Below are 21245 nucleotides of genomic sequence, written 5' to 3'. Positions count from 1 at the left end.
TTTTTTTGTTATATAACATTTTAGTCTTATTTTTACTTGTAGAACATACTGCTGAAGTGTATACGGAGAAGTGGTGGATGGAACACCCTGTATATTATTATTATATTATTAGTATATTATAATTTTGTATGTTTCACAAGAGTGTTGGCTCGATATCTAAGAAAGTAATAAGTATTTTTGAAAAATTCAAAAATAAATTTAAAGTACACATACAAGGTGTTCGGCCACTCCTGGGAAAAATTGTAATGGGGGATTCTAGAGACCAAAATAAAACGAAAATCAAAAATACCAATTTGTTGATTGAGACTTCGTTAAAAAGTTATTAACAAATTAAATTAAAACATTTCAAATAGTTCTGGAAAAATTATTTTTGGTTGCAGGAGTCAATTATAAGCATTTTTGGTGAATAAACATATCCCTGAAATCCTATCCACTTTCGAGAAAAAAATTCGAATAGGTGTTGAAATTTTTTGGCAAAAAAAAAATTTTTTAAATCGTTCAAAAAAAATTATTTTTGGTTGCAAGAGTCGATTGCAATCATTTTTGGTCATTACACATACCCTCGAAATCCTACGCATTTTCGAGAAAAAAATTCCTTACCGAAATCTAACTTCAGGCCAGAAATCGTTCCCCGAAATTACATGCGTATCTTTAAAACACCATAACTCCTGAACGGATTGGACGATTTTAATGTTTAAAAAAGCAAACGACGCATATTTTAGTGTAGAATATGTAGAAATTTTAAAAATATTCGAAAAGTTGTTCCTTGACCCCCTAAAATAAGAAAAACCCCATTAAAATGGTCCAATTTTCAAACAGCCAATACTCCTACAATAGTGAATATATTTCAATGAAACTTTTTTCTGAAGTTGAGCTCATGGGTACCTACAAAAAAGTATTACACAACTTTTCTGTAGGGCGTCAAATAAAATTACTAAAAATCAAAAACGAAGTTTTAAAAAAAATCGACAGGGGGTAGCTGCCTAAATTTTTCGGCGAAATTGAAAAGTTTCAAATCATTCTGGAAAAATTATTTTCGATTGTGGGGGTCAATTAAAATCACTTTTAGTGAATAGACGTACCCCTAAAATCCTACGCACTTTCGAGAAAAAAATTCGTGTATGTGAACAAATTTTATTAATAATTTTGTTAATATAAAATTTCAAATCGTTCTAAAAAAAATATTTTTGGCTGTAGGCGTCAATTACAATCATTTTTGGAGAAGAGTCATATCCCCGAAATCCTACTCATATCCTAGAAAAAAATTCGAGAAGGTGTGAAATTTTTCGACAAAATTAAAAAATTTCAAATTGTTCTGGAAAAATTATTTTCAGTTGCGGGACTCCATTACAATCATTTTTGGTGAATAGACACACCCCCGAATTCCTACGTTCTTTTGAGAAAAACATTCTTTACCGAAAATATACTGTGTGACCGAAAATGTTTCTATAACTTTTTAACGAAATCTCAATCAACAAATTGATATTCTTGATTTCTGTCTTATTTTAGCCTCTAGAATCCCCCATTAAAATTTTTTCCAGGGGTGACCGAACACCCTGTATATGTAACTCCGGTGTTTTGGATCGTTATTTTCTTGCAGTACCCAAGGCATGTTGTCTTCGCCGAATTACACTCTCGCAGACTTTATTAAACAGCTTTCATATATTTTTAACGTCCTTTCTAAGTTCTGAGTTTTGGTGAATTTTCAAAACCAAGGAAACAGAAGCCCCAAACATCAATGTCTCAGATTGGTCTTGACAATCGCCTAATGCAAACCCTATAAAAAATGTGTGGGCTGTTATAAAGTTAAAACTACGTGAAAAACATGTAAGCAATTAAACCGACGAATAAAAAAAGAAAAGCTTATTAAAACATGCCAACTCGTTGTGAGCCTATACTCCATAATAAAGGAGACTTCACACAATATTAAGTAATTGCCTTGTACTATTATATTATATGTGTACTTTAAACCTATTTGTGAATTTTTCGAAAATACTTATCACTCTCTTAGATATCAAGTGCTCTTGTTAAACACACTGTACTTCGTATAATTTATCGAACCAACAATCGTTCAAGACACGCGGAGAATATTCATTTTACCAAACGAAAAAAGTTTAAGGCCTAGACGATTAAACGGTACATAATTCATCAGGTATTCAAGAATTCAAATAGAAAAAAAAAACGGAAGAGCGTTGTAAGGCACTGACTAGTTTACGTTCGCGGTTCGACAAAAAATAATTCGTGGAGAAGTTATTATACACGTATGTAACAAGAAGGTAAATACGTTTGCGGATGTGGGCTTAAGAGAAAGTTCGACCGTTCCGGGGAAACTTATGCACGCTTCCGGTCACGCCTTTATGAAGTGTTTTAAAAACTTGCGAAACATTATTTTTAGAAATAGGATATAGTTGTTTACTTAAAAAACAGTGGAACCTTCAATATATCCAACGTCCAAGTATTCTACCATCCAAACGTTGTCTATTATGCAAAAATAAAATGCACTTATTGAAATATGTTTAAACTTTTCTTGAAAATGAATTCTGATCGCAAAAACTTGGTACAAATAATACTGAAAACAATGATATTATGACAATTGATACGTCGAAGAATAAAAGTTGCATGCTATCGAGAATGCTACAATTACTGAAGAATGTATATATTAGAAATCTTAAGTGCTCTTTATAAAAAGAACTTAAATGCTTGTTTACATTATATTTTCATGTCTGTTAATATTATTTTTAGTATTTTATAAGTACTAATCTAAAAACGTTAAAGAAATAAATATTCTATTGTTCGAAAATTTCCTTAATCGAATACTCTTGTCTTCCTATTAGGTACAATAATAGCAGTTCTACTAAAGTAATTTCAATATTATATATTCATTTATACATATATTGAGAGTATTCTAATGTGAACTTTAAAAAAAATTCTTTTCTTTTTTTATGCATTTTTTTAAAGAATATAATTTGACAAATATCTGAAAAAGCCTATGCCTCAACTCATAAAATTAACGAAGTTATGGCTGTTTAACGAACGTGATGATTAACGCGATAACATTGTTATAGAGACGGAATACTCTAAAACGTTGTTTTCGAAACTATGTTTAGAAAAGTGTTCATATCTCAAAATCTACTTGACTAATTGACTTAAAATTTTATATGTATGGCTATAGCTCGTACTAGAATCAACTTAAAATTTGTATTTCTTATCTTTCTTTAGGCCCCCGAAATTAAAAAAAAATATGGAAAATAGATAATCAAATTATCGACTTTTTTCTTTTCTTCTAGTACCTATTATAGTAAAACTCATACTAATTAAGAATCTTTCACATTTTTTCCTTTCAAACAAACAAAATAGCTAAAATCATGGACACCGTGAGGCGACCTTTTTTAAAAGCGACTACGTTTGAGTGTATACAATGGCACCAATTTTTAACTTTTTTTCGTCCAAAAAATTAAAAAATGTCACCGATACATGTATAAATAAACCTTGTAAATTTAACTGTAAAAGATATTACAGTTTACTTGCAAAAAATTCCCCAGGAAAATCTAAAACAAAAAGGCACTTCACAGTAGAATAACCCCTTAATTGGTAAGCAAATTAAAGAATAAGTAGCTGAACCCGCAATGGAGACTGTATAATTAAGAAATGTCTTATGATATGTGATCTATGAATAGTTAATAGTCTTTCAGGTTCAACTACTTATCTAGATTGCACTAATTAATAAATGAACGTACGAAAAAGAAAGATATTACGTAATGTTTCAATCGACAAGTAGTGCATAACGAATCATTGAATGAGAACAAATTAGTTTTCGTGATCGAATAATGAAAATAAACGTTGAAAAAGTTTTTAAAATGGAGAAAGGAGTAAGAAGGTTTCTTTTGAAATGCTGAATTTTTATAAGTAGAGCGTTACGATGACTTTATTCTTGGGATCTGTTATCTTCGATGAGTGCTATAAAATTTTGGGAGGTAAGTGACCTGATTCTGAGTGTCCTTGACCGAGGAGACCGAAGACAGTAGAAGAAATACCGAAGATAGTGGGGGCATAACACCGTTAACTCTGAACCTGTTACCTCCTATGAACGCCCGCGGCCTTCCCAACGTCACGCGCATTCCTGACATTGGTTGACCACATTGCCCTACCGGTCCAGGTCAGATTTATTTCCTCTCCCAAAGTCCCAACATTCCGAGAAAAAATATTATAATGCAAGAAACACGTTATCATAGCAATGTACAACATATCTATAAGTTCTCAACATCGACAACCACCATTGTGGTCTCGTAATAATTAGTAATTAGAATGTAATCGGTGACAATAAAATGAAGAAAACGTTTCTGTATTAAAGTTTTTTTTCTGAGTTTAATGTCGCATCGACTAAATGAAACTTTGTAGGCTTGTAAAACAGTTTTTTTTTTTTTTTAGCGTTTTAGATCACATGCACCTTGTAGGTTATTAGTGACCACAGTTGGGTTACCTAGTGGAACTGCTCATATTTAGAGTAGTTGGTATACTTTGATATCTTTTAAGAAGTTTAAAACTTTTTTGCAGGAGTCTATTTCTCGTAAGATCGTTAGTGAATTTTGTAGCTTATTTTGAATCCTCTTCATATTGTATTTAGGGTAAATTGTCAAGATGTGTTCAATAGTATTTTGTACGTTACAGGTGTCGCAGGAATTTGGTTCAGTTTTTGTGATAAAGTATGAGTGTGTCCAGCTTGAGTGTCCTATTTTTAATCGGGTTGTTTTCACTTGATCTTTTCTATTTAGTAGTAGCGCTGGATTGAAGTCATACATATTGTTCCGAACTTTGTGTAGCTTAGTTGGTCTGCTATTTCTCCATTCTTCATTCTACACTTCCGTTAGTGCCTTGGTGCAATGCTTTTGGAGGTCTTGATGAGTTGCCTGCTCATATTTCATTATAGTTGTACTGGAGCTAGCCAGTTTTGCTGCTGTATCGACCTTCTCATTACCTTCAATACCAATATGGGCGGGAATCCAGGAATATAATACTTTTCTTTTGTCTCGCTTAAGGGTTTCATTCAATTCAATAATGTATTAGATTATTGTGTTATTTGTTTTCAAATTTTGTAGAGCGAGTAGGGTGCTTTTTGAATCAGCTAGAATGATGGATTTGTTTTTGTCCTACAACTTGAAGCAGTATTTCAAACGTGTGAAATTTTATGAAAAACAGCAAATCCCTTCTCGTTTCAGAGTTCCTTCCCCCTCCTTTGGTAAAGCCATTACATCGTCGATACAAAACGTCTTTGATTTTTTATTAAAATGTAGTTAAATGCTGTTCTTTAAAATGTTGACATTTCCAAATTGTTTACCCACTAATTAACATAGAAATTGTTGTATACGCTTCATTTATTATCTCTAGTTATTAAGTGGTTTAGGAGAGGTTTGGTTTTATTATATGTTCAATGCAATGTGGATCTCATACTTCGAACTTTGACACAATAATTGTTTCAAGTTTCCATGAATTGTTGATGTTGATATATGTAAATTCCAAAAATCCTCCGAACTCATTTTCTTCTCATGTGTCAAAAACCATTCAATTTTTGTTAAAACATTTTTTTCTGAATTGTTGATGTTGATATACTTAAAATTTCAAAAATCCTCCGAACTCATTTTCTTCTCATGTGTCAAAAACCATTCAATTTTCTATTAAAACATTTTTTCCTGTCCCTAACTGTTTCCGAGTTAGCACTTTCGAGATCAAACTTCAGAGAGTGGTTTCATCCCTTAAACTTGAGTTACCGCAACTGAAAAAAATTCGTATGCATTATTTTCAGTTGTTTGACAAGTCTACAAAGTTTCATCTAAATCGAAACCGTTCACGGCTCTACCTTGTTAGTAACCAGAGGTGTCGTTTTATGTTCATGGAAATTATTAAATGACTTTTTACGTAGCTCGTAAACATGGCTAGTACCATTTTTACGATCTGCCCGAGGAAAAGAATTAGAAAAAATATAACTGGAGTACGCGAGCATTTAAATTTGATTGCGTGGAACGCAAGGGTTTAAAGGCGATAATTAGAACTTTTATGGATGGTACCATTTCAAGGAAAATAAGTGAAAGTTAGTGTAAAAGTTATAGAGTGTAACCAGAGTCTTAACACGGAGAATCCGATTTTATTTCTTATCTACCAATGAAAAATACGTATATAATTGGAGAAATAAACTAATAATATATTTTCACGATAGGTGAAAATAAATAATTTTTAAAACAATTCTTTCTACATTCGAACATTAAACCATTTTGTTAAAATCTACAAATAATGATTATAAAAAAATTTTACAAAACATTTAGGCTCGTTTATTTTTCCATATTTTATTTCCTCTTTCCTGCGTAAGAATAACGATAAATTGAAATTATTTCGTTAAGTGGGACGAAACACATGAATTTAAAACAAAAGTTTCATATAAAGATTGTAGTACCTATAGAGGAAAATTTGACTATATTTCAGTCTTTATACAATTAAAAAAAAAAAACTACTTGGGAATGAAATTTAATTCAAAATGAGAACGTTTCAAACCTTATTCCAGTCATCTGCAGCCTGACAAAATAAATATAAAAAATACATTGAAAACAAAAATAGGCGATAATCTAAAAATTATATTCAACATTTTTACAGACTAAAATTTACGTACAACAGTTATAAGGCGTCGACCTCTATAGAGAGGATGATGATTCTGATACAAAACGTTTGAAACTATTAGTAGAACTCTGATTTTAATTGTAAAAATAATTCTATCATATAGTTAACTTCTTAAGACTATAAACGTATTAATGATTTTAATCAAAGGAAGCATCAGGCCAAATTGAAATTTAAAAAAAGAATTGCGTTCCGACAGAATGACTCGAGCTAACTCAAAGCAGTTTCGACGAAACGCATAGTTTAGTCAGAGACAGTTGAAATTACGGTATAGTTGCGATTACGTATCCACTTGCTCGCGAGCGGCAAAAGAGTTTACCTTCGAAAAGTCAAGTTCACGCATAAGTGCGTAAGTGGCAATCTGTTCTTGTGGTTGGCAGAAAATTGCGAGAAACTGCAACTCGAAGGCTAAGAGAGCAATTTCGCGCGATGATTGTGATTTCGTTCGCTTGTTTATCTACGAAGACAAAACGGGGACGCGACAAACTAATCGTAACCATTTTTCTAAAAGAATGTCGATTTTAAAAATTACGTGCGTTTCGTTCATTGCATAAACGGTGATCGTTATTATTTCGATCAACCAACATTCATTCTGGTAAACACTATAATTATTATTTTGTTATATGATTCCTTTCTTATTTCCTATTTCCTATGTTTTTATTTGAGTGCGATACCAGCTCTATCGGCTCTGTAATAACACCATTTTTCTATTTCCACCTATTTCATGTTCCTTACTCCAATTATTCCCCTCCTTTCTACTCATTTACTTCTTCTTCCTCCCCCTCATCTTCTCCTTTTCCCTTCTTCCCTCTACCACAACCCCAACCTCGCTTCACGATTCCTTTCATTTACATCTGTGCAAAGTATATATCGAATAAATTTTGAGTTTTATATTTTGTATTCATTGAATGTTGCTAAGTATAATTTCTTTATTAAATATATTAAAAAAATATTGGACATTTGTGTTTTTCTATTGTCTTAAAAACATAGACTGACAAGACTCTTCTAGATTTCAATGCTTTCTGTTCTTAAAGGTCACGTTAGGCCTTGGTTATTCCAGTAAACACTCGTTATAATTACTATTTTGCTACGATTCCTTTCATTTACATCTGTACAAAGTATATATCGCATAAATTTTGAGTTGTATATTTTGTATTCATTGAACGTTGCTAAGTATAATTTCTTTATTAAATATATTAAAAAAATATTGGACATTTGTGTTTTTCAATTGTCTCAAAAACATAGACTGACAAGACTCTTCTAGATTTCAATACTTTCTGTTCTTAAAGGTCGCGTTAGGTCTGGATTATTCCAGTAAACACTCGTTATAATTACTATTTTGCTACGATTCCTTTCATTTACATCTGTGCAAAGTATATATCGAATAAATTTTGAGTTTTATATTTTGTATTCATTGAATGTTGCTAAGTATAATTTCTTTATTAAATATATTAAAAAAATATTGGACATTTGTGTTTTTCTATTGTCTTAAAAACATAGACTGACAAGACTCTTCTAGATTTCAATACTTTCTGTTCTTAAAGGTCGCGTTAGGTCTGGATTATTCCAGTAAACACTCGTTATAATTACTATTTTGTTATATGATTCTTTTCATTTACATCTGTGCCAAGTGTATATCGAATAAATTTTGAGTTTTATATTTTGTATTCATTGAATGTTGCTAAGTACAATTTCTTTATTAAATATATTAAAAAGATATTGGACATTTGTATTTTCCAATTGTCTTAACACTAGGTTTACGGACACTCGTTGCGCACATTATTATTGTAATTCGCTCTGTTAACAGTTACATTAAAATGCAATTTTTCTTTTAATTAGAGTGTATATTCATATCATTACATCAATTAAATCCAACGTAAATTGTTAACTAATATTATTTATGAGTTCTGTAACGTTAGGTTTAGAATCTGAATGCGTAAAATTGATGTATTCCGTAAACCTAGTGTTAAAAACATGGACTGACAAAAGTTTTCTGGGTTTCAATGCTTTCTGTTCTTAAGGGTCGGGTTAGGTCTGGATTATTCCAGTAAACACTCGTTATAATTACTATTTTGCTACGATTCCTTTCATTTACATCTGTGCAAAGTATATATCGAATAAATTTTGAGTTTTATATTTTGTATTCATTAAATGTTGCTAAGTATAATTTCTTTATTAAATATATTAAAAAAATATTGGACATTTCTGTTTTTCAATTGTCTTAAAAACATAGACTGACAAGATTCTTCTAGATTTCAATGCTTTCTGTTCTTAAAGGTCACGTTAGGCCTTGGTTATTCCAGTAAACACTCGTTATAATTACTATTTTGCTACGATTCTTTCATTTACATCTGTACAAAGTATATATCGAATAAATTTTGAGTTTTATATTTTGTATTCATTAAATGTTGCTAAGTATAATTTCTTTATTAAATATATTAAAAAAATATTGGACATTTGTGTTTTTCAATTGTCTTAAAAACATAGACTGACAAGACTCTTCTAGATTTCAATACTTTCTGTTCTTAAAGGTCGCGTTAGGTCTGGATTATTCCAGTAAACACTCGTTATAATTACTATTTTGTTATATGATTCTTTTCATTTACATCTGTGCCAAGTGTATATCGAATAAATTTTGAGTTTTATATTTTGTATTCATTGAATGTTGCTAAGTACAATTTCTTTATTAAATATATTAAAAAGATATTGGACATTTGTATTTTCCAATTGTCTTAACACTAGGTTTACGGACACTCGTTGCGCACATTATTATTGTAATTCGCTCTGTTAACAGTTACATTAAAATGCAATTTTTCTTGTAATTAGAGTGCATATTTATATCATTACATCAATTAAATCCAACGTAAATTGTTAACTAATATTATTTATGAGTTCTGTAACGTTAGGTTTAGAATCTGAATGCGTAAAATTGATGTATTCCGTAAACCTAGTGTTAAAAACATGGACTGACAAAAGTTTTCTGGGTTTCAATGCTTTCTGTTCTTAAGGGTCGGGTTAGGTCTGGATTATTCCAGTAAACACTCGTTATAATTACTATTTTGCTACGATTCCTTTCATTTACATCTGTGCAAAGTATATATCGAATAAATTTTGAGTTTTATATTTTGTATTCATTGAACCTTGCTAAGTACAATTTCTTTATTAAATATATTAAAAAAATATTGGACATTTGTGTTTTCCAAATGTCTTAAAAACATGGACTGACAAAAGTTTTCTGAGTTTCAATGCTTTCTGTCCTTAAAGGTCGTGAAAAAGTCTCTACCATAATTTTGTCACTTTTAATTTTCGTCTCATTTTGATAATACTCTCTATACGAGCGATTGAAATATTCAATTTCAGTTCGAGAAATATTTCGATGAACGTGGAGACAGTTCTTGTGGTCGTCGAAGCGTATCGACATCATGCTTCTAATTCGTGTTATAGCGACCTACTTCCAAACATTTCGAAGCGCCACTTCGGCCTCTCCTTAGACCAGTTTTATTGTAGCGTGGCAGTTTGAACAAGACTCCTTTGAATAAATAGTAAGTCGCAGTACACTGCCCGACACAATTAGGCCATCATGGTTTTGGACAATTTTTTGTAAACTGAATCAAATGTCAAGAATGAAAGGTGTTTAAAATTGATTCAACGTCTGGGATCGATGAGGATGTCTCCGCTATTTTTGAGATTAAGAATTTTCTACGCATTTACACCAAGCAGTTTATGGTTATCATTAGTAATTACTAGACTGCGGATGTTTATACAAATGCATATGTTTCTAGGAAATAGATAAATGAGTGAAACTTAAATAGAAATTTGTTTCATTACTAATGGACCTTAAAAATATATTTTTTATTTTGCATATTTTGCATATGGCATATGTTTTGCATATTTTTGTAAAAACATATTGCATATGTCATGCATGTTTATTGCATTTCTTTTCATAAAATTAACGCTTATATGTGCTTCCAAATATCTATTTCAGTCTACTAATTTATACATCTCGCGTTTACCTACAGTTAATCATTAATGGTAACAATTCATAGATGCTACGAATAGTATTAATCAGTAATTCTGAACTATTCTTGATAGATAGATTCTACGGAAACGAATTATATGAAGTCAGATTGTTAAAGTACCTAAAACAATTAAAGCATGTTACTTCAGCAAATTCAAATATGCCCCAATCATATCTTGTAATGGTGAACGTTCGTTCTCAGCTTATAAATTGACTTTAAGGGATAAATGTCATCAACTAACTCTTGATAATACTGAAAAGATACTCGAAACATATTGTAATTTAAATTACAATTGATTATTATTATGTTGTAAGTAGTAAAATTACTTGAACATATTTTAAACATATTTTGCACATTCCTGTATATTTTGGCATATTATTGATACATATTTAACCTATGTCACTTACATATTTTGACATATTTAATCTCCACTCGGAACTTGGAATTCTTAGAGCTTTTCTTGGAACTCAATAGCAATAGACATTCAAATGTCCAGTTTCTTGGAATCATTTTTTATTACCAACTCAATTTTAAAGACCATACTGAATTTATTCGTGATAAATGCCTTCAAAGACTTAATATATTCAAATTTGTGTCTGGTATCAGATGGAGAGATGACTCGATCGTTCTGATTACCTTATATGTACATATAAAAGTCTTATTCGCCCCATTGTTGAATACAACTGTTTTATTTACTTTCCCAGATCAGAATCTCGTCTTCTCAGAATAGAAAAAATTCAATTTGCTACCTTGCACATTGCCCTAGGCTATGGAATCAATACTTCTACTAATATCCAATTGAAAGAATACAAAATATGGCTTCTTCGCAACAGAACTGAATTCTTTTGCAAAAAATATCTAATCAAGAAGCTATTTGTTTTTAGAATAGATCTACAGGGTGTTCGGTCACCCCTGGGAAAAATTTTAATGGAAGATTCTAGAGGCCAAAATAAGACGAAAATCAAGGATACTAATTTGTTGATTGAGGTCTCGATAAAAAGTTATAGAAACATTTCCAGTCACACAGTATATTTTCGGTAAAGAATTTTTTTCCCAAAAGTGCGTAGAATTTCAAGGGTATATGTATTGACCAAAAATGATTGTAATTGACCCTTGCAACCAAAAATAATTTTTTCAGAACGAGTTGAAATTTTTTAATTTCGCCGAAAAATTTCAACACCTACTCGAATTTTTTTCTCGAAAGTGAGTAGAATTTCAGGGGTATGTGTATTCACCAAAAATGATTATAATTTAACCCCGCAACCGAAAATAATTTTTCAGTGAATGATTTGAAATTTTTTAATTTAATTTTTTAATAAATTTTAGTAACACCCTGTATATGTATAACTGTATGTCTCAACCTTTATTAAAACGAGAACAATTATTTTTTTAAATTCTTAATATCATAGAAACTTTTGTGCTCTTTTTTCCTGTTTTGATGTCTCTTTAAAGTTTGAGAACCACTTAAAAGAAATGCAGAACGTTTGCGTTCTTTTTACGACAATGTACCGTTCTACAATTTAGATTTTTTACAGATTCACTGAACCCTCAAAACGGTTGACTGATCTGTTCTCCACTGATTGGAAAAAAGTACCACGACTTCTAACTGTTTTGGTCGAATAGTTCAAGAATCAAACGAGTTATTTTTACCAACGCAATTGGAGTGTCTTAACTATTATTTATTTTATAATTTATCTGTCACTTCGGGTACCTTGCTTTACTTTTTGTTCTTATAAAAAATGGTTAGCGACATATATCCTTTACTCGACTCTACCCTAGTTACAACGTTAATTTGTCTTAGCCACGAATAACATTAATGCCAAAAATAAACATAAAATTGTACAAAAAATCCAGAAAATCGACATAAAATTCACAAACTCTAATAGGCATATTAATCCTAACACGGATTCCTTCACATTATACTTCGAAATAAGTAGTAAACTCTCCGTTTATTGAATCAAATTATCCAATTCCCTTCCAAGATCTCCTGAAGTCAATTCACAATACAGAAAAAAAAGAATGGAATACAAATAACCATAAAAAGAAACCATTTCCATAAGAAATGAAATTTTTGTGTTAACTGTTAAGGATACTGTATGTACATGTATATGGCTTAGTTTAAAATAAAACATGATATTTTCTTTGTTCTATAAACAATTGCTATAACTTCTCAAATAAACATGACGGATCCATTGTTTTTATGCATTTTTTGACAATTCAAACATTTTCTTCTCGTATGTAAACAACCATTCAATTTTTGTCAAAACATTTAGAAGTGGTTATTAAACTTGAGTTATCGTAGCTAAAAAAACATACGTATGTATTAGATCGCTCCATAAATACGTGTCGTTTAATATTCTTAAATTGATGAGGATAAAATTTGTAATTCATTAAAAAACAAACAAAATTAGTCAGTTTAGGGATTTTCGAAATTTTAAATATATCAACATCAATAATTCATAGAAATAAATAGATATTGTGTGAAAGTTCGAAGTATGAGATCCACGCTGCACTTAGCATATAATAAAACCAAACCTTCCCTAAACCACTTGATAACTGGAAATAATAAATGGAGCGTATATAACAATTTCTAGGCTAATTAGTGGATAAACAATTTGAAAATATCAACATTTTAAGGAACAAAGTTTAACTACATTTTAATAAAGATCAAAGAAGTTTTGTAGCGACTACTTAATATTTTTATCAAAGGAAGAGGAAGGAGTTGTCAAACGAGAAGAGGTTTACTGTGTTTCATAAAATTTCACATGTTCGAAATATTGCTTCAAATTGTAGTACAAAACTTAGCACGAACACATGAGACGAACTAATATTATTTTCGACTGTTTCACAAGCCTACAAAGTTCCATCAGAATCCAGATCGTTCGCGATCCTTCCTTGTAAGCAATGGATGTCGTTCACCAAATGCGTAACGCTATAGACATTATTAGAGTGCGATTCTTTATGCAAATTCATAGTTTCATTAATAAAACTAGTGATATGGAAGCTTTGTAGAATAATTTGCTATGTAGAAAAAAAAGTTTTATCATTAAATATAATAATTCTTATCTTACTTTAAGTATTTCTTATATTTTTGCATATCAATTGCATTCTATAGTTCTTTTTTAATTTAAATTTGTTATAAATGCATAAATATTCGCAGTCTACTTATTATTATACAATCGTTTTATTTTAGTATCAATTATGTTCAACTCGAACGATCGTGTTATGTGAAATTTCTTGAATCACCGAATATTATAAATATTATATAGCATGTATTGCACGTTATACGGTAAATAAATTTTTAAGACATTTACATACATTCTTACAGAAGGCGTGGCATCATAGCGAAGGAATTATCTTCGTTTTAATAACACTTTCATGCTGTGAGCAAATTCATGATTAATATGCTCCACCTTCAGCCTCGCTACGGGCATAGAAATAGAAAATATATTAGTATCGTGCATATGCGTGACCACTAACTCATTATACGACTCGCTTAAGAAAAATTGAACTGTTACAATCAACTTATTATGGCTTAAGCGCTCGAGTGCCTTTTTGCATGAAGATTTGTATACAGTTGTAGTCTAATTAGTAAATACAACTATGTATGAATATTCGAATAACGTGCATACCAATACATCGCATATAAATATCTGTACAGTAGAACGTCGATTAACCGAAATATCTATTTTTATTTATACAAGGTGAGTGTCATAACATGACTTCAAATAATTCATAAATTACTTACTATATGAAAAAATATTTCACACAAAAGTTCCATGGTTTAAAGGAGGAAATACAGGGTGTTCAGCCACCCCTGGGAAAAATTTTAATGGGGGATTCTAGAGGCCAAAATAAGACGAAAATCAAGAATACCAATTTCTTGATTGAGGCTTCGTTAAAAAGTTATTAACAATTAAATTCAAAAATTTCAAATCGTTCTGAAAAAATTATTTTCGGTTACGGGGGTCAATTATAATCTTTTTTTGTGAATATACATACCTCCGAAATCCTATCCATTTTCGAGAAAAAAAATCGGATAGGTGATGAAATTTTTCGGCGAAAAAAAAATTTTGCAAATCATTCTAAAAAAATTAGTTTCGGTTGCAAGAGTCGATTACAATCATTTTTGGTCATTACACATACCCCCGAAATCCTACGCATTTTCGAGAAAAAAATTCCTTACTGAAAATATAATTTCTGGCCAGAAATGTCTGCCCGAATTTTCATGCGAATCTTTAAAACATCATAACTTCTGAACGGATTGGACGATTTTAATATTTGAAAAAGCAAACGGCGCGTATTTTAGTGTAGAATATGTAGAAATTCTAAAAATATTAGAAAAATTGTTCCTTGACCCCCTAAAATGAAAAAAACCCCATAAAAATGGTCCAATTTTTAAACAGCCATAACTCCCACGATAGTGAATATATTTCGATGAAACTTTTTTCTGAAGTAGAGCTTATAGGTACTTACAGAAAAGTATTAGACAACTTTTCTGTAGGGCGTCAAATAAAATTACTAAAAATGAAAAACGAATTTTTAAGAAAAATCGACAGGGGGTAGCTGCTGAAATTTTACAGCGAAAAAAAAATATTTAAAATCGTTCTGAAAAAATTATTTTCGGTTGCGAGGGTCAATTACAATAATTTTTGGTGACTAGACCTATCCCCGAAATCCTACTCATTTCCTAGAAAAAAATTCGAGAAGGTGTGAAATTTTTCGAGAAAATTAAAAAATTTCAAATCGTTCTGAAAAAATTATTTTCGATTGCGGGGGTCAATTACAATAATTTTTGGTGAATAGACCTACCCCCGAAATCCTACCCACTTTCTAGAAAAAAATTCAGTACGAGCGAAATTTTAAACGTTAATAACTTTTTAATGAAATCTCCATCAACAAATTAGTATTCTTGATTTTCGTCTTATTTTGGCCTCTAGAATTTCCCATTAAAATTTTTCCCAGGGGTGGCCGAACACCCTGTATAGTACTGTAATCGGTTTTATGTTATTTTGCTTCTTTATCAAAGTATGGAAGTCACGTTTAGTTTTTTAAATGAAATGGTTAATATTTCTTATAATTTTATTTACCTTCTTATTAAATTCTACATAGAAAAAAGTATTATACCAAATAGAGTCTAAAATAAATAGTTACTGAAATGCTAGTGTAAATAAATACTGTTAGCACAACGTAGTAAGACAACTTTGTTTATGATGGCCTGTCATATTGGTAAACACAGTCTTCATTAAATGCTAGGTATCATTAACCAATTAACAATAAAAGTAAGTGTAAAGCCTTCCATAAGAAAGGTTTTATTTCTGTGATGTTCAGTAATAGGGAAAAATATGATATGATAATCATTTATGGCGTGTGCGATGAAACTGTACCTTTAATGTTTCAGTAACTATTTATTTTAGATCCTATTTGGTATACTCTTTTATGCAGAATTTAATACTTTATCCGAATTCTGGAAGAAAGATGAATCATTCCATTTAAAAAACTAAAAGTGACTTTCATATCTTGATAAAAAAGCAAAATAAAATAAAACCGATTACAGCATCATATGTCCACGTATAAACCATGCAACTTTTATCTGAAACACTTTTTCGTGCAAGAAATAATTTATGAGTTGTTTGATGTCGTCATGTTACGAGATTCACCCTGTATATTTCTTTTATTTAACGACTTCATTCATCAAATAAAACAAAGTAATGTACATACAAGAAGTGTACCAAGCACGATGAAAGGACGAAGTTTAGCAAATAAGTCTGTTCTACGACTTAACTCAAACGTTGATCTGAGGAAATCTTACATAGTTCATTGCAAAAGATTTCGAATATTTTTCTGTACAAACAATAACATTCATTAATTCTAAGACGTCCCGAGTTTGGCAAATACTGAAGTCGTGTTTAGAAAGAATGTACCAGGAAGGAAGCACTTAATGGACTTTAAAGACCTATTGTCGTAACAAACTACGAACAATTTCTAATCATCCTTTCAAAAATCGTACAGCAAGGACACCGTTTTCCTTTGTTCCGGATTCAATCGCAGAGTGCCGACACGTACTAAAAGGCTTCGCCGTTTTGTTCGATCTAGCATCGTCGAATAGTATATTCGAGACGAAACCTTTCGTAATGGCCCGTATATGAAATAACTGTAAATTATGACGTCGTCGCGTATGTAGTGCTTGTGGGAACGCGCGCGGCATACGCTAACTCACAAGAGTCGGTATGTAGGTTTAGGTCGAGAACGCATCAATTACGCGTTCTGTGTGGATCGTGTGTACTTATGCACGAATAGAACGTCGATTGGTTCTTTAATCGGATTCCTTCGTAGAATGCGCGTGAACGCTTCGAAAGTTCGAATTCTTTGACTTTTCGATCGACTTTCGACACTGAATATTCACGATCCACCACTGGCTGGAATAGTCTCACGAAAATCGAACGCCTATCGCCAGAATTCTGGATTTACAACGGAAATATTCAAAAACATATAAAAGATAGTCCTACATTTTAATACTTTTTCCTTTAAATTTATATTTTTGAAACGACATTTTTGTCCTGTTTTCTATTTCGTCAGTGGTAATACTAAATTAAATGTTTGCGCACATTACACAACCCACAGAAACATAAAATGCTATTTACTAGTTAGGAAAATAATTTCTGATTAAAAAGGAATATCTTTTTGTAAAAAATTAAGTACTGCCGTTTTCATCATATTAGTTGCACTTATACTTCTATGTTAGAATTTTTTGTCTGTAACTTTGTATGGTTTATTTGGTATTTTAAGTAAAACAGTTTACAGTAATAGTATCTAAGTAGGTGGCAGTAAATAAACCCTTTACATTACATGGACATTTTAAAAAGAAATTTGAGAGAAAATTCTAAACAATTGAGCACATTGAATACATTATAATATTATGAAGATAACAATACAAAGCACGAGGCCACAATTGTAAGACAATTATTACTGTATAATTGTTTTAAAATCATCGAGATTTTACCTCAGTCTTCGGGCTTAAATACAGGGTGTCCTGCCACCCCTGGGAACAATTTTAATGGGGGATTCTAGAGGCCAAAATAAGACGAAAATCAAGAATACCAATTTGTTGATAGAGGCTTCGTTAAAAAGTTATTAACGTTTAAAGATCCGTCCGTACTGAATATTTTTCTCAAAAATGCGCAGGATTTCGGGGGTATGTCTATTCACCAAAAATGATTGTAACTGACTTCAAATTTTTTTTTCCGTCGAAAAATTTCACACATTCTTGAATTTTTTTCTAGAAAGTGGATAGGATTTCGGGGGTATGTCTATTCACCAAAAATGATTGCAATTGACCCTCACAGCTAATAATATTTTTTTCAAAACGATTTGAAATTTTTTTATTTAATTATTAATAACTTTTTAACGAAGCCTTCATCAGCAAATTGGTATTCTTGATTTTCGTCTTATTTTTGCCTCTAGAATCCCCTATTAAAATTTTTCCCCGGAGTGGGCGAACACCCTGTATAATAGAAAATGTATTATACGAATTAAAAACTGGAATTTGGAATTACGCATTAAAAAATGCAAAAAAATGCATTGTTTAAAAGATTGCAGGGAATAAACATGCAACAAAATATTAAATTTATATATTTGTTACTCTAACGCGTATGTTTTATGAATGAAAACGACGACTTCTATTATTTCATAGATCTTTTCATTTCCCAGTCATATTTGATAGTACAGAATATTTTTAAATCGATTATAAATGCCTTTTATTTTTGTTCAATGGATTTTCCAAAGGCGAATTAACGAGAGTGAGTAGTAGACGATCTTCAGTGTGCATTGATTAAAGGATTGCAGAATGTAAACATGCAACAAAATATTAAATTTATATATTTGTTAGGTTAACGTTTATGCTTTATGAACGAAAACGACGATTTTTATTATTTCATACATCTTTTCATTTCCCAGTCATATTTCCCAAAATATTTTTAGATTGATTAAAAATGCCTTTTATTTTTCTTCAATGGATTTTCTAAAGACTAATTATCGAGAGTGAGTAGTAGACGATCTTCAATCTGCGTTGATTAAAGGATTGCAGAGAATAAACATGCAACAAAATATTAAATTTATATATTTGTTACTCTGACGTTTATGTTTTATGAATGAAAACGACGACTTCTATTATTTCATAGATCTTTTCATTTCTCAATCATATTTGATAGTACAAAATATTTTTAGATTAATTATAAATGCCTTTTACTTTGTTCAATGGATTTTCCAAAAGCGAATTAACGAAAGTGAGTAGTTGATGATCTTCAGTGTGCATTGATTAAAGGATTTCAGAATGTAAACATGCAACAACATATTAAATTTATATATTTGTTACTCTTACGTTTATGTTTTATGAATGAAAACGACGACTTCTATTATTTCATAGATCTTTTCATTTCCCAGTCATATTTGATAGTACAGAATATTTTTAGATCGATTATAAATGCCTTTTATTTTTGTTCAATGGATTTTCCAAAGGCGAATTAACGAAAGTGAGTAGTAGATGATCTTCAGTGTGCATTGATTAAAGGATTTCAGAATGTAAACAGGCAACAACATATTAAATTTATATATTTGTTACTCTAACGTTTATGCTTTATGAACGAAAACGACGACTTCTATTATTTCATACATTTTGTCATTTCCCAGTCATATTTGATAGTACAGAATATTTTTAGATCGATTATAAATGCCTTTTATTTTTGTTCAATGGATTTTCCAAAGGCGAATTAACGAGAGTGAGTAGTAGACGATCTTGAGTGTGTGAGCTATTGTGTAGCCGTGTTGGAATAAATTAGTGACACCGATTTAAGGGGCGATCTCGTTCGCGGTGTGTCGTGGACTACCGACATTGAGGCAATGCCAGTTAGCGCCGATAAAATTCTCACGTTACGGTACAGTAAAACTACCGCAAGACCGGCAATTTCTTCGCGAATGTGCAGCACTTGCCGTATACGAAAGTTTGCGACCGAAGAGCACATCTGCGTGCCAAACGGCTATTCACCCGTGTAACGTAATTCATGCCCGACCTTCTTTTTATTTAATGGGAATGGCAATGAGCTACTAAGATTTTCTCAGAGTCTCGTGGCACCGTCCTTCGACAATATGTTCGATTATAAACCAAGCCGTGCCGAATGATTGGAAAGTGTCTTATTGCATTCCTCGATGTTATCGCGAACGGTGAATCATCGTCTTGATTAGGCTCATCGAAGTAATTTTGTCGCGGAAAGCGATATTAAGGAACAATGAGTACTCTTAATTAGACGTTTGGAGCATTCGTTAATATTTGAATCATCGTAATTAAGACTGTCAAGTAAACTAGAGCATCAGATAGCGACATTATTAACTAATGCCTCTTTATAGTCAATCAGGCTCTTTCTATTTATTTTTATACCTTCAATTTTTTACTTTGCAATCGACTTTCCAGTTTGTTTACAAACAAGTTACAGGTATTGCAACAATAAAAATTGTAAACGAAACTGACTCAAAATAGATTCAATTTTACTCGAAACTCATCGCTTCCTATTTAATTATACGATTTGCGTAATAGATTAATAGAGTGTAATCACGAGATAATAATGAACGAATTAAGATCTAACGTAACCTGTTTTCGTGCGAGTATAGCAGTGCTTTACAGAAACCATACGTGTGTTAATATAACGACGTTTTGCACATCGCGAGCACGTGTTGCGAGTTTACGAGTACCGCAATTCGGGCGGGGCACTTTGCGATGCATAGCAATAAGTGCAGCAGATAACTAGGAATGCAACAAACCGCACAAGGGATGGATAAAAAGAAACTAATCTCTGTTTCCTGTCACGTGCCTTGTGGTTTATTTCTTAAACGTGTAAACGAGAAGGTCGAGACGAATGTTTGGTATTTGTTACGTTTTATTAGAAATTTTTCACCTCAAATAATTTCATATTTATTACATTTTATTAGGAATTTTGGATTACAAAATATCTGTCCTGACTGCTTAAAAGGGGAGTTTCGCGTAATAACATTGTAATTAAATACTTAAACAAATTGTTTTTAATTTAGACCTAAAAATTGTACTATAATGGCATTTTAAGAACATAAAACAAAATCTTCAAACCGCTGAAAAATATTTATTTTAGACCAATTTCTGTTGCTTGTACTAAAATAATAATTCACTTCGATGTGGATTGAGTGTGAAATCGTAAAACAACGATTCAAAAATTTGTTTAAAATGGAAATTCGAAAAACTAAAACAGTTCTAGTGTTTACAAGAAAATTTTGCTTTCTTTGTATAGAATTTCAGCGTGGCTTAAAGATAGATTTCTAGAGAATTTTAGATTGAATGTTACAAATAAAAAATAAAATTAATCGATTAATTTTTAAAATTTTGAGAAAATACGTTTGAAATTTTTAATAGGGTTTTAACACGTTTGTGGACAGTACAAATTTTAATGAGGTGCAAAAATGGACAGGTGATTTATGTCAAGTGTTGCAATTCTACTTAATTTACGCAATGTACTAGCTAAAAGAAATTTTAAATACACA

At 31.1% G+C, this 21245-nt stretch overlaps 1 protein-coding gene across 1 annotated transcript in view; it reads left to right on the top strand.

The window, feature by feature from the left end:
- The window catches only part of LOC143341439 (uncharacterized), a 68564-nt gene that overhangs the window by 18888 nt on the left and 28431 nt on the right, over window positions 1-21245 (top strand). The gene's annotated exons all lie outside the window — the stretch shown is intronic.

Source organism: Colletes latitarsis, chromosome 1 (assembly GCF_051014445.1).
Source record: "Colletes latitarsis isolate SP2378_abdomen chromosome 1, iyColLati1, whole genome shotgun sequence".
Classification (NCBI taxonomy): Eukaryota; Metazoa; Arthropoda; class Insecta; order Hymenoptera; family Colletidae; genus Colletes; species Colletes latitarsis.
The sequence above is the reverse complement of the archived record's forward strand: the minus strand, read 5'-3'. Positions and strand labels throughout refer to the sequence as shown.